Source organism: Phallusia mammillata, chromosome 3 (assembly GCF_965637545.1).
Source record: "Phallusia mammillata chromosome 3, kaPhaMamm4.hap1.1, whole genome shotgun sequence".
NCBI lineage: Eukaryota > Metazoa > Chordata > Ascidiacea > Phlebobranchia > Ascidiidae > Phallusia > Phallusia mammillata.
The window spans coordinates 10640752-10648888 of NC_137254.1; the positions used below are offsets into that span (position 1 = coordinate 10640752).

Sequence of the window (8137 nt, forward strand, 5' to 3'; positions counted from 1 at the left end):
CTCTCAGTTTGTGGTGTGTTTGGTTCAAATTTTTTGCAAATTGTCCTTTGTACAATATTTAAATAATGCCACACGATTTGTCATGTCAACACACGCACGCTTTCTGGAGATTAAATACTAAAAGAAATCAGCGATTGCAAGAATCGTCCACATATTGCCCCTGTTAAAACCGTACAAAGCGGTAACAGGGCGGGGTATTGGGTTTAGTTTTCAACTAGCAATAATCGCGCCTCGGAATATCCTCATCAGCTACGATATCGCCTCTGCGCAAAGCTGCCTTTGGAATCTAGTTCCTTACTCTTGTGCCCGCTTGTAACATTTATGTTTGTTGCAAATCGAGACTACGACTTTCTGTGTCAGTTTGCGATGCCCACGGTATTTAAATGATAACGATCACAAAAAAAAATGAAAGAGGGCACTGAGTTGCTAAGATATAGCATTTCTATGCGGAAAGCGTTTCATCAATTGTCCGATTAACCGCACCAACCATAACTGACAATGGTCATGCACATCGATTGATTGACGATTTCACCACAAGCAGTTGTTGTGGTTTCAACAAATAGCAAAGACTCTTGAAAATACCCCACTCCACGGAAATCTTTAGTAAAAGGCGAAAGATTTGCTCATGTTGAAGTGAGATCAGAGTTGCAGAACGAATAGGTAGTATTAACGAAAGAAACAGATTCCGACTCTCAGTTTGTGGTGTGTTTGGTTCAAATTTTTTGCAAATTGTCCTTTGTACAATATTTAAATAATGCCACACGATTTGTCATGTCAACACACGCACGCTTTCTGGAGATTAAATACTAAAAGAAATCAGCGATTGCAAGAATCGTCCACATATTGCCCCTGTTAAAACCGTACAAAGCGGTAACAGGGCGGGGTATTGGGTTTAGTTTTCAACTAGCAATAATCGCGCCTCGGAATATCCTCATCAGCTACGATATCGCCTCTGCGCAAAGCTGCCTTTGGAATCTAGTTCCTTACTCTTGTGCCCGCTTGTAACATTTATGTTTGTTGCAAATCGAGACTACGACTTTCTGTGTCAGTTTGCGATGCCCACGGTATTTAAATGATAACGATCACAAAAAAAAATGAAAGAGGGCACTGAGTTGCTAAGATATAGCATTTCTATGCGGAAAGCGTTTCATCAATTGTCCGATTAACCGCACCAACCATAACTGACAATGGTCATGCACATCGATTGATTGACGATTTCACCACAAGCAGTTGTTGTGGTTTCAACAAATAGCAAAGACTCTTGAAAATACCCCACTCCACGGAAATCTTTAGTAAAAGGCGAAAGATTTGCTCATGTTGAAGTGAGATCAGAGTTGCAGAACGAATAGGTAGTATTAACGAAAGAAACAGATTCCGACTCTCAGTTTGTGGTGTGTTTGGTTCAAATTTTTTGCAAATTGTCCTTTGTACAATATTTAAATAATGCCACACGATTTGTCATGTCAACACACGCACGCTTTCTGGAGATTAAATACTAAAAGAAATCAGCGATTGCAAGAATCGTCCACATATTGCCCCTGTTAAAACCGTACAAAGCGGTAACAGGGCGGGGTATTGGGTTTAGTTTTCAACTAGCAATAATCGCGCCTCGGAATATCCTCATCAGCTACGATATCGCCTCTGCGCAAAGCTGCCTTTGGAATCTAGTTCCTTACTCTTGTGCCCGCTTGTAACATTTATGTTTGTTGCAAATCGAGACTACGACTTTCTGTGTCAGTTTGCGATGCCCACGGTATTTAAATGATAACGATCACAAAAAAAAATGAAAGAGGGCACTGAGTTGCTAAGATATAGCATTTCTATGCGGAAAGCGTTTCATCAATTGTCCGATTAACCGCACCAACCATAACTGACAATGGTCATGCACATCGATTGATTGACGATTTCACCACAAGCAGTTGTTGTGGTTTCAACAAATAGCAAAGACTCTTGAAAATACCCCACTCCACGGAAATCTTTAGTAAAAGGCGAAAGATTTGCTCATGTTGAAGTGAGATCAGAGTTGCAGAACGAATAGGTAGTATTAACGAAAGAAACAGATTCCGACTCTCAGTTTGTGGTGTGTTTGGTTCAAATTTTTTGCAAATTGTCCTTTGTACAATATTTAAATAATGCCACACGATTTGTCATGTCAACACACGCACGCTTTCTGGAGATTAAATACTAAAAGAAATCAGCGATTGCAAGAATCGTCCACATATTGCCCCTGTTAAAACCGTACAAAGCGGTAACAGGGCGGGGTATTGGGTTTAGTTTTCAACTAGCAATAATCGCGCCTCGGAATATCCTCATCAGCTACGATATCGCCTCTGCGCAAAGCTGCCTTTGGAATCTAGTTCCTTACTCTTGTGCCCGCTTGTAACATTTATGTTTGTTGCAAATCGAGACTACGACTTTCTGTGTCAGTTTGCGATGCCCACGGTATTTAAATGATAACGATCACAAAAAAAAATGAAAGAGGGCACTGAGTTGCTAAGATATAGCATTTCTATGCGGAAAGCGTTTCATCAATTGTCCGATTAACCGCACCAACCATAACTGACAATGGTCATGCACATCGATTGATTGACGATTTCACCACAAGCAGTTGTTGTGGTTTCAACAAATAGCAAAGACTCTTGAAAATACCCCACTCCACGGAAATCTTTAGTAAAAGGCGAAAGATTTGCTCATGTTGAAGTGAGATCAGAGTTGCAGAACGAATAGGTAGTATTAACGAAAGAAACAGATTCCGACTCTCAGTTTGTGGTGTGTTTGGTTCAAATTTTTTGCAAATTGTCCTTTGTACAATATTTAAATAATGCCACACGATTTGTCATGTCAACACACGCACGCTTTCTGGAGATTAAATACTAAAAGAAATCAGCGATTGCAAGAATCGTCCACATATTGCCCCTGTTAAAACCGTACAAAGCGGTAACAGGGCGGGGTATTGGGTTTAGTTTTCAACTAGCAATAATCGCGCCTCGGAATATCCTCATCAGCTACGATATCGCCTCTGCGCAAAGCTGCCTTTGGAATCTAGTTCCTTACTCTTGTGCCCGCTTGTAACATTTATGTTTGTTGCAAATCGAGACTACGACTTTCTGTGTCAGTTTGCGATGCCCACGGTATTTAAATGATAACGATCACAAAAAAAAATGAAAGAGGGCACTGAGTTGCTAAGATATAGCATTTCTATGCGGAAAGCGTTTCATCAATTGTCCGATTAACCGCACCAACCATAACTGACAATGGTCATGCACATCGATTGATTGACGATTTCACCACAAGCAGTTGTTGTGGTTTCAACAAATAGCAAAGACTCTTGAAAATACCCCACTCCACGGAAATCTTTAGTAAAAGGCGAAAGATTTGCTCATGTTGAAGTGAGATCAGAGTTGCAGAACGAATAGGTAGTATTAACGAAAGAAACAGATTCCGACTCTCAGTTTGTGGTGTGTTTGGTTCAAATTTTTTGCAAATTGTCCTTTGTACAATATTTAAATAATGCCACACGATTTGTCATGTCAACACACGCACGCTTTCTGGAGATTAAATACTAAAAGAAATCAGCGATTGCAAGAATCGTCCACATATTGCCCCTGTTAAAACCGTACAAAGCGGTAACAGGGCGGGGTATTGGGTTTAGTTTTCAACTAGCAATAATCGCGCCTCGGAATATCCTCATCAGCTACGATATCGCCTCTGCGCAAAGCTGCCTTTGGAATCTAGTTCCTTACTCTTGTGCCCGCTTGTAACATTTATGTTTGTTGCAAATCGAGACTACGACTTTCTGTGTCAGTTTGCGATGCCCACGGTATTTAAATGATAACGATCACAAAAAAAAATGAAAGAGGGCACTGAGTTGCTAAGATATAGCATTTCTATGCGGAAAGCGTTTCATCAATTGTCCGATTAACCGCACCAACCATAACTGACAATGGTCATGCACATCGATTGATTGACGATTTCACCACAAGCAGTTGTTGTGGTTTCAACAAATAGCAAAGACTCTTGAAAATACCCCACTCCACGGAAATCTTTAGTAAAAGGCGAAAGATTTGCTCATGTTGAAGTGAGATCAGAGTTGCAGAACGAATAGGTAGTATTAACGAAAGAAACAGATTCCGACTCTCAGTTTGTGGTGTGTTTGGTTCAAATTTTTTGCAAATTGTCCTTTGTACAATATTTAAATAATGCCACACGATTTGTCATGTCAACACACGCACGCTTTCTGGAGATTAAATACTAAAAGAAATCAGCGATTGCAAGAATCGTCCACATATTGCCCCTGTTAAAACCGTACAAAGCGGTAACAGGGCGGGGTATTGGGTTTAGTTTTCAACTAGCAATAATCGCGCCTCGGAATATCCTCATCAGCTACGATATCGCCTCTGCGCAAAGCTGCCTTTGGAATCTAGTTCCTTACTCTTGTGCCCGCTTGTAACATTTATGTTTGTTGCAAATCGAGACTACGACTTTCTGTGTCAGTTTGCGATGCCCACGGTATTTAAATGATAACGATCACAAAAAAAAATGAAAGAGGGCACTGAGTTGCTAAGATATAGCATTTCTATGCGGAAAGCGTTTCATCAATTGTCCGATTAACCGCACCAACCATAACTGACAATGGTCATGCACATCGATTGATTGACGATTTCACCACAAGCAGTTGTTGTGGTTTCAACAAATAGCAAAGACTCTTGAAAATACCCCACTCCACGGAAATCTTTAGTAAAAGGCGAAAGATTTGCTCATGTTGAAGTGAGATCAGAGTTGCAGAACGAATAGGTAGTATTAACGAAAGAAACAGATTCCGACTCTCAGTTTGTGGTGTGTTTGGTTCAAATTTTTTGCAAATTGTCCTTTGTACAATATTTAAATAATGCCACACGATTTGTCATGTCAACACACGCACGCTTTCTGGAGATTAAATACTAAAAGAAATCAGCGATTGCAAGAATCGTCCACATATTGCCCCTGTTAAAACCGTACAAAGCGGTAACAGGGCGGGGTATTGGGTTTAGTTTTCAACTAGCAATAATCGCGCCTCGGAATATCCTCATCAGCTACGATATCGCCTCTGCGCAAAGCTGCCTTTGGAATCTAGTTCCTTACTCTTGTGCCCGCTTGTAACATTTATGTTTGTTGCAAATCGAGACTACGACTTTCTGTGTCAGTTTGCGATGCCCACGGTATTTAAATGATAACGATCACAAAAAAAAATGAAAGAGGGCACTGAGTTGCTAAGATATAGCATTTCTATGCGGAAAGCGTTTCATCAATTGTCCGATTAACCGCACCAACCATAACTGACAATGGTCATGCACATCGATTGATTGACGATTTCACCACAAGCAGTTGTTGTGGTTTCAACAAATAGCAAAGACTCTTGAAAATACCCCACTCCACGGAAATCTTTAGTAAAAGGCGAAAGATTTGCTCATGTTGAAGTGAGATCAGAGTTGCAGAACGAATAGGTAGTATTAACGAAAGAAACAGATTCCGACTCTCAGTTTGTGGTGTGTTTGGTTCAAATTTTTTGCAAATTGTCCTTTGTACAATATTTAAATAATGCCACACGATTTGTCATGTCAACACACGCACGCTTTCTGGAGATTAAATACTAAAAGAAATCAGCGATTGCAAGAATCGTCCACATATTGCCCCTGTTAAAACCGTACAAAGCGGTAACAGGGCGGGGTATTGGGTTTAGTTTTCAACTAGCAATAATCGCGCCTCGGAATATCCTCATCAGCTACGATATCGCCTCTGCGCAAAGCTGCCTTTGGAATCTAGTTCCTTACTCTTGTGCCCGCTTGTAACATTTATGTTTGTTGCAAATCGAGACTACGACTTTCTGTGTCAGTTTGCGATGCCCACGGTATTTAAATGATAACGATCACAAAAAAAAATGAAAGAGGGCACTGAGTTGCTAAGATATAGCATTTCTATGCGGAAAGCGTTTCATCAATTGTCCGATTAACCGCACCAACCATAACTGACAATGGTCATGCACATCGATTGATTGACGATTTCACCACAAGCAGTTGTTGTGGTTTCAACAAATAGCAAAGACTCTTGAAAATACCCCACTCCACGGAAATCTTTAGTAAAAGGCGAAAGATTTGCTCATGTTGAAGTGAGATCAGAGTTGCAGAACGAATAGGTAGTATTAACGAAAGAAACAGATTCCGACTCTCAGTTTGTGGTGTGTTTGGTTCAAATTTTTTGCAAATTGTCCTTTGTACAATATTTAAATAATGCCACACGATTTGTCATGTCAACACACGCACGCTTTCTGGAGATTAAATACTAAAAGAAATCAGCGATTGCAAGAATCGTCCACATATTGCCCCTGTTAAAACCGTACAAAGCGGTAACAGGGCGGGGTATTGGGTTTAGTTTTCAACTAGCAATAATCGCGCCTCGGAATATCCTCATCAGCTACGATATCGCCTCTGCGCAAAGCTGCCTTTGGAATCTAGTTCCTTACTCTTGTGCCCGCTTGTAACATTTATGTTTGTTGCAAATCGAGACTACGACTTTCTGTGTCAGTTTGCGATGCCCACGGTATTTAAATGATAACGATCACAAAAAAAAATGAAAGAGGGCACTGAGTTGCTAAGATATAGCATTTCTATGCGGAAAGCGTTTCATCAATTGTCCGATTAACCGCACCAACCATAACTGACAATGGTCATGCACATCGATTGATTGACGATTTCACCACAAGCAGTTGTTGTGGTTTCAACAAATAGCAAAGACTCTTGAAAATACCCCACTCCACGGAAATCTTTAGTAAAAGGCGAAAGATTTGCTCATGTTGAAGTGAGATCAGAGTTGCAGAACGAATAGGTAGTATTAACGAAAGAAACAGATTCCGACTCTCAGTTTGTGGTGTGTTTGGTTCAAATTTTTTGCAAATTGTCCTTTGTACAATATTTAAATAATGCCACACGATTTGTCATGTCAACACACGCACGCTTTCTGGAGATTAAATACTAAAAGAAATCAGCGATTGCAAGAATCGTCCACATATTGCCCCTGTTAAAACCGTACAAAGCGGTAACAGGGCGGGGTATTGGGTTTAGTTTTCAACTAGCAATAATCGCGCCTCGGAATATCCTCATCAGCTACGATATCGCCTCTGCGCAAAGCTGCCTTTGGAATCTAGTTCCTTACTCTTGTGCCCGCTTGTAACATTTATGTTTGTTGCAAATCGAGACTACGACTTTCTGTGTCAGTTTGCGATGCCCACGGTATTTAAATGATAACGATCACAAAAAAAAATGAAAGAGGGCACTGAGTTGCTAAGATATAGCATTTCTATGCGGAAAGCGTTTCATCAATTGTCCGATTAACCGCACCAACCATAACTGACAATGGTCATGCACATCGATTGATTGACGATTTCACCACAAGCAGTTGTTGTGGTTTCAACAAATAGCAAAGACTCTTGAAAATACCCCACTCCACGGAAATCTTTAGTAAAAGGCGAAAGATTTGCTCATGTTGAAGTGAGATCAGAGTTGCAGAACGAATAGGTAGTATTAACGAAAGAAACAGATTCCGACTCTCAGTTTGTGGTGTGTTTGGTTCAAATTTTTTGCAAATTGTCCTTTGTACAATATTTAAATAATGCCACACGATTTGTCATGTCAACACACGCACGCTTTCTGGAGATTAAATACTAAAAGAAATCAGCGATTGCAAGAATCGTCCACATATTGCCCCTGTTAAAACCGTACAAAGCGGTAACAGGGCGGGGTATTGGGTTTAGTTTTCAACTAGCAATAATCGCGCCTCGGAATATCCTCATCAGCTACGATATCGCCTCTGCGCAAAGCTGCCTTTGGAATCTAGTTCCTTACTCTTGTGCCCGCTTGTAACATTTATGTTTGTTGCAAATCGAGACTACGACTTTCTGTGTCAGTTTGCGATGCCCACGGTATTTAAATGATAACGATCACAAAAAAAAATGAAAGAGGGCACTGAGTTGCTAAGATATAGCATTTCTATGCGGAAAGCGTTTCATCAATTGTCCGATTAACCGCACCAACCATAACTGACAATGGTCATGCACATCGATTGATTGACGATTTCACCACAAGCAGTTGTTGTGGTTTCAACA

The 8137-nt window shown here is 40.5% G+C and overlaps 23 non-coding genes across 23 annotated transcripts; all 23 read right to left on the reverse strand.

The window, feature by feature from the left end:
• Window positions 1–133: 133 nt before the first annotated feature.
• On the reverse strand, window positions 134–275 carry LOC145221695 (U4 spliceosomal RNA). The gene has a single exon (XR_013859156.1). It is a non-coding gene; the product is annotated as a U4 spliceosomal RNA (small nuclear RNA).
• Window positions 276–530: 255 nt separating this feature from the next.
• LOC145221192 (U5 spliceosomal RNA) lies at window positions 531–647 on the reverse strand. Its single transcript, XR_013858685.1, has one exon. It is a non-coding gene; the product is annotated as a U5 spliceosomal RNA (small nuclear RNA).
• A 175-nt stretch (window positions 648–822) lies between these two features.
• LOC145221698 (U4 spliceosomal RNA) lies at window positions 823–964 on the reverse strand. The gene has a single exon (XR_013859158.1). It is a non-coding gene; the product is annotated as a U4 spliceosomal RNA (small nuclear RNA).
• A 255-nt stretch (window positions 965–1219) lies between these two features.
• Window positions 1220–1336, reverse strand: LOC145221193 (U5 spliceosomal RNA). Its single transcript, XR_013858686.1, has one exon. It is a non-coding gene; the product is annotated as a U5 spliceosomal RNA (small nuclear RNA).
• Window positions 1337–1511: 175 nt separating this feature from the next.
• LOC145221699 (U4 spliceosomal RNA) lies at window positions 1512–1653 on the reverse strand. The gene has a single exon (XR_013859159.1). It is a non-coding gene; the product is annotated as a U4 spliceosomal RNA (small nuclear RNA).
• A 255-nt stretch (window positions 1654–1908) lies between these two features.
• LOC145221194 (U5 spliceosomal RNA) lies at window positions 1909–2025 on the reverse strand. The gene has a single exon (XR_013858687.1). It is a non-coding gene; the product is annotated as a U5 spliceosomal RNA (small nuclear RNA).
• Window positions 2026–2200: 175 nt separating this feature from the next.
• Window positions 2201–2342, reverse strand: LOC145221700 (U4 spliceosomal RNA). Its single transcript, XR_013859160.1, has one exon. It is a non-coding gene; the product is annotated as a U4 spliceosomal RNA (small nuclear RNA).
• Window positions 2343–2597: 255 nt separating this feature from the next.
• Window positions 2598–2714, reverse strand: LOC145221195 (U5 spliceosomal RNA). The gene has a single exon (XR_013858688.1). It is a non-coding gene; the product is annotated as a U5 spliceosomal RNA (small nuclear RNA).
• Window positions 2715–2889: 175 nt separating this feature from the next.
• Window positions 2890–3031, reverse strand: LOC145221701 (U4 spliceosomal RNA). Its single transcript, XR_013859161.1, has one exon. It is a non-coding gene; the product is annotated as a U4 spliceosomal RNA (small nuclear RNA).
• A 255-nt stretch (window positions 3032–3286) lies between these two features.
• LOC145221196 (U5 spliceosomal RNA) lies at window positions 3287–3403 on the reverse strand. The gene has a single exon (XR_013858689.1). It is a non-coding gene; the product is annotated as a U5 spliceosomal RNA (small nuclear RNA).
• Window positions 3404–3578: 175 nt separating this feature from the next.
• On the reverse strand, window positions 3579–3720 carry LOC145221702 (U4 spliceosomal RNA). The gene has a single exon (XR_013859162.1). It is a non-coding gene; the product is annotated as a U4 spliceosomal RNA (small nuclear RNA).
• A 255-nt stretch (window positions 3721–3975) lies between these two features.
• On the reverse strand, window positions 3976–4092 carry LOC145221197 (U5 spliceosomal RNA). The gene has a single exon (XR_013858690.1). It is a non-coding gene; the product is annotated as a U5 spliceosomal RNA (small nuclear RNA).
• A 175-nt stretch (window positions 4093–4267) lies between these two features.
• LOC145221703 (U4 spliceosomal RNA) lies at window positions 4268–4409 on the reverse strand. The gene has a single exon (XR_013859163.1). It is a non-coding gene; the product is annotated as a U4 spliceosomal RNA (small nuclear RNA).
• Window positions 4410–4664: 255 nt separating this feature from the next.
• Window positions 4665–4781, reverse strand: LOC145221199 (U5 spliceosomal RNA). The gene has a single exon (XR_013858691.1). It is a non-coding gene; the product is annotated as a U5 spliceosomal RNA (small nuclear RNA).
• A 175-nt stretch (window positions 4782–4956) lies between these two features.
• LOC145221704 (U4 spliceosomal RNA) lies at window positions 4957–5098 on the reverse strand. Its single transcript, XR_013859164.1, has one exon. It is a non-coding gene; the product is annotated as a U4 spliceosomal RNA (small nuclear RNA).
• Window positions 5099–5353: 255 nt separating this feature from the next.
• On the reverse strand, window positions 5354–5470 carry LOC145221201 (U5 spliceosomal RNA). Its single transcript, XR_013858693.1, has one exon. It is a non-coding gene; the product is annotated as a U5 spliceosomal RNA (small nuclear RNA).
• A 175-nt stretch (window positions 5471–5645) lies between these two features.
• Window positions 5646–5787, reverse strand: LOC145221705 (U4 spliceosomal RNA). The gene has a single exon (XR_013859165.1). It is a non-coding gene; the product is annotated as a U4 spliceosomal RNA (small nuclear RNA).
• Window positions 5788–6042: 255 nt separating this feature from the next.
• LOC145221202 (U5 spliceosomal RNA) lies at window positions 6043–6159 on the reverse strand. The gene has a single exon (XR_013858694.1). It is a non-coding gene; the product is annotated as a U5 spliceosomal RNA (small nuclear RNA).
• Window positions 6160–6334: 175 nt separating this feature from the next.
• On the reverse strand, window positions 6335–6476 carry LOC145221706 (U4 spliceosomal RNA). Its single transcript, XR_013859166.1, has one exon. It is a non-coding gene; the product is annotated as a U4 spliceosomal RNA (small nuclear RNA).
• A 255-nt stretch (window positions 6477–6731) lies between these two features.
• Window positions 6732–6848, reverse strand: LOC145221203 (U5 spliceosomal RNA). The gene has a single exon (XR_013858695.1). It is a non-coding gene; the product is annotated as a U5 spliceosomal RNA (small nuclear RNA).
• A 175-nt stretch (window positions 6849–7023) lies between these two features.
• Window positions 7024–7165, reverse strand: LOC145221707 (U4 spliceosomal RNA). The gene has a single exon (XR_013859167.1). It is a non-coding gene; the product is annotated as a U4 spliceosomal RNA (small nuclear RNA).
• A 255-nt stretch (window positions 7166–7420) lies between these two features.
• LOC145221204 (U5 spliceosomal RNA) lies at window positions 7421–7537 on the reverse strand. Its single transcript, XR_013858696.1, has one exon. It is a non-coding gene; the product is annotated as a U5 spliceosomal RNA (small nuclear RNA).
• Window positions 7538–7712: 175 nt separating this feature from the next.
• LOC145221710 (U4 spliceosomal RNA) lies at window positions 7713–7854 on the reverse strand. The gene has a single exon (XR_013859169.1). It is a non-coding gene; the product is annotated as a U4 spliceosomal RNA (small nuclear RNA).
• Between the last annotated feature and the right edge of the window lie 283 nt (window positions 7855–8137).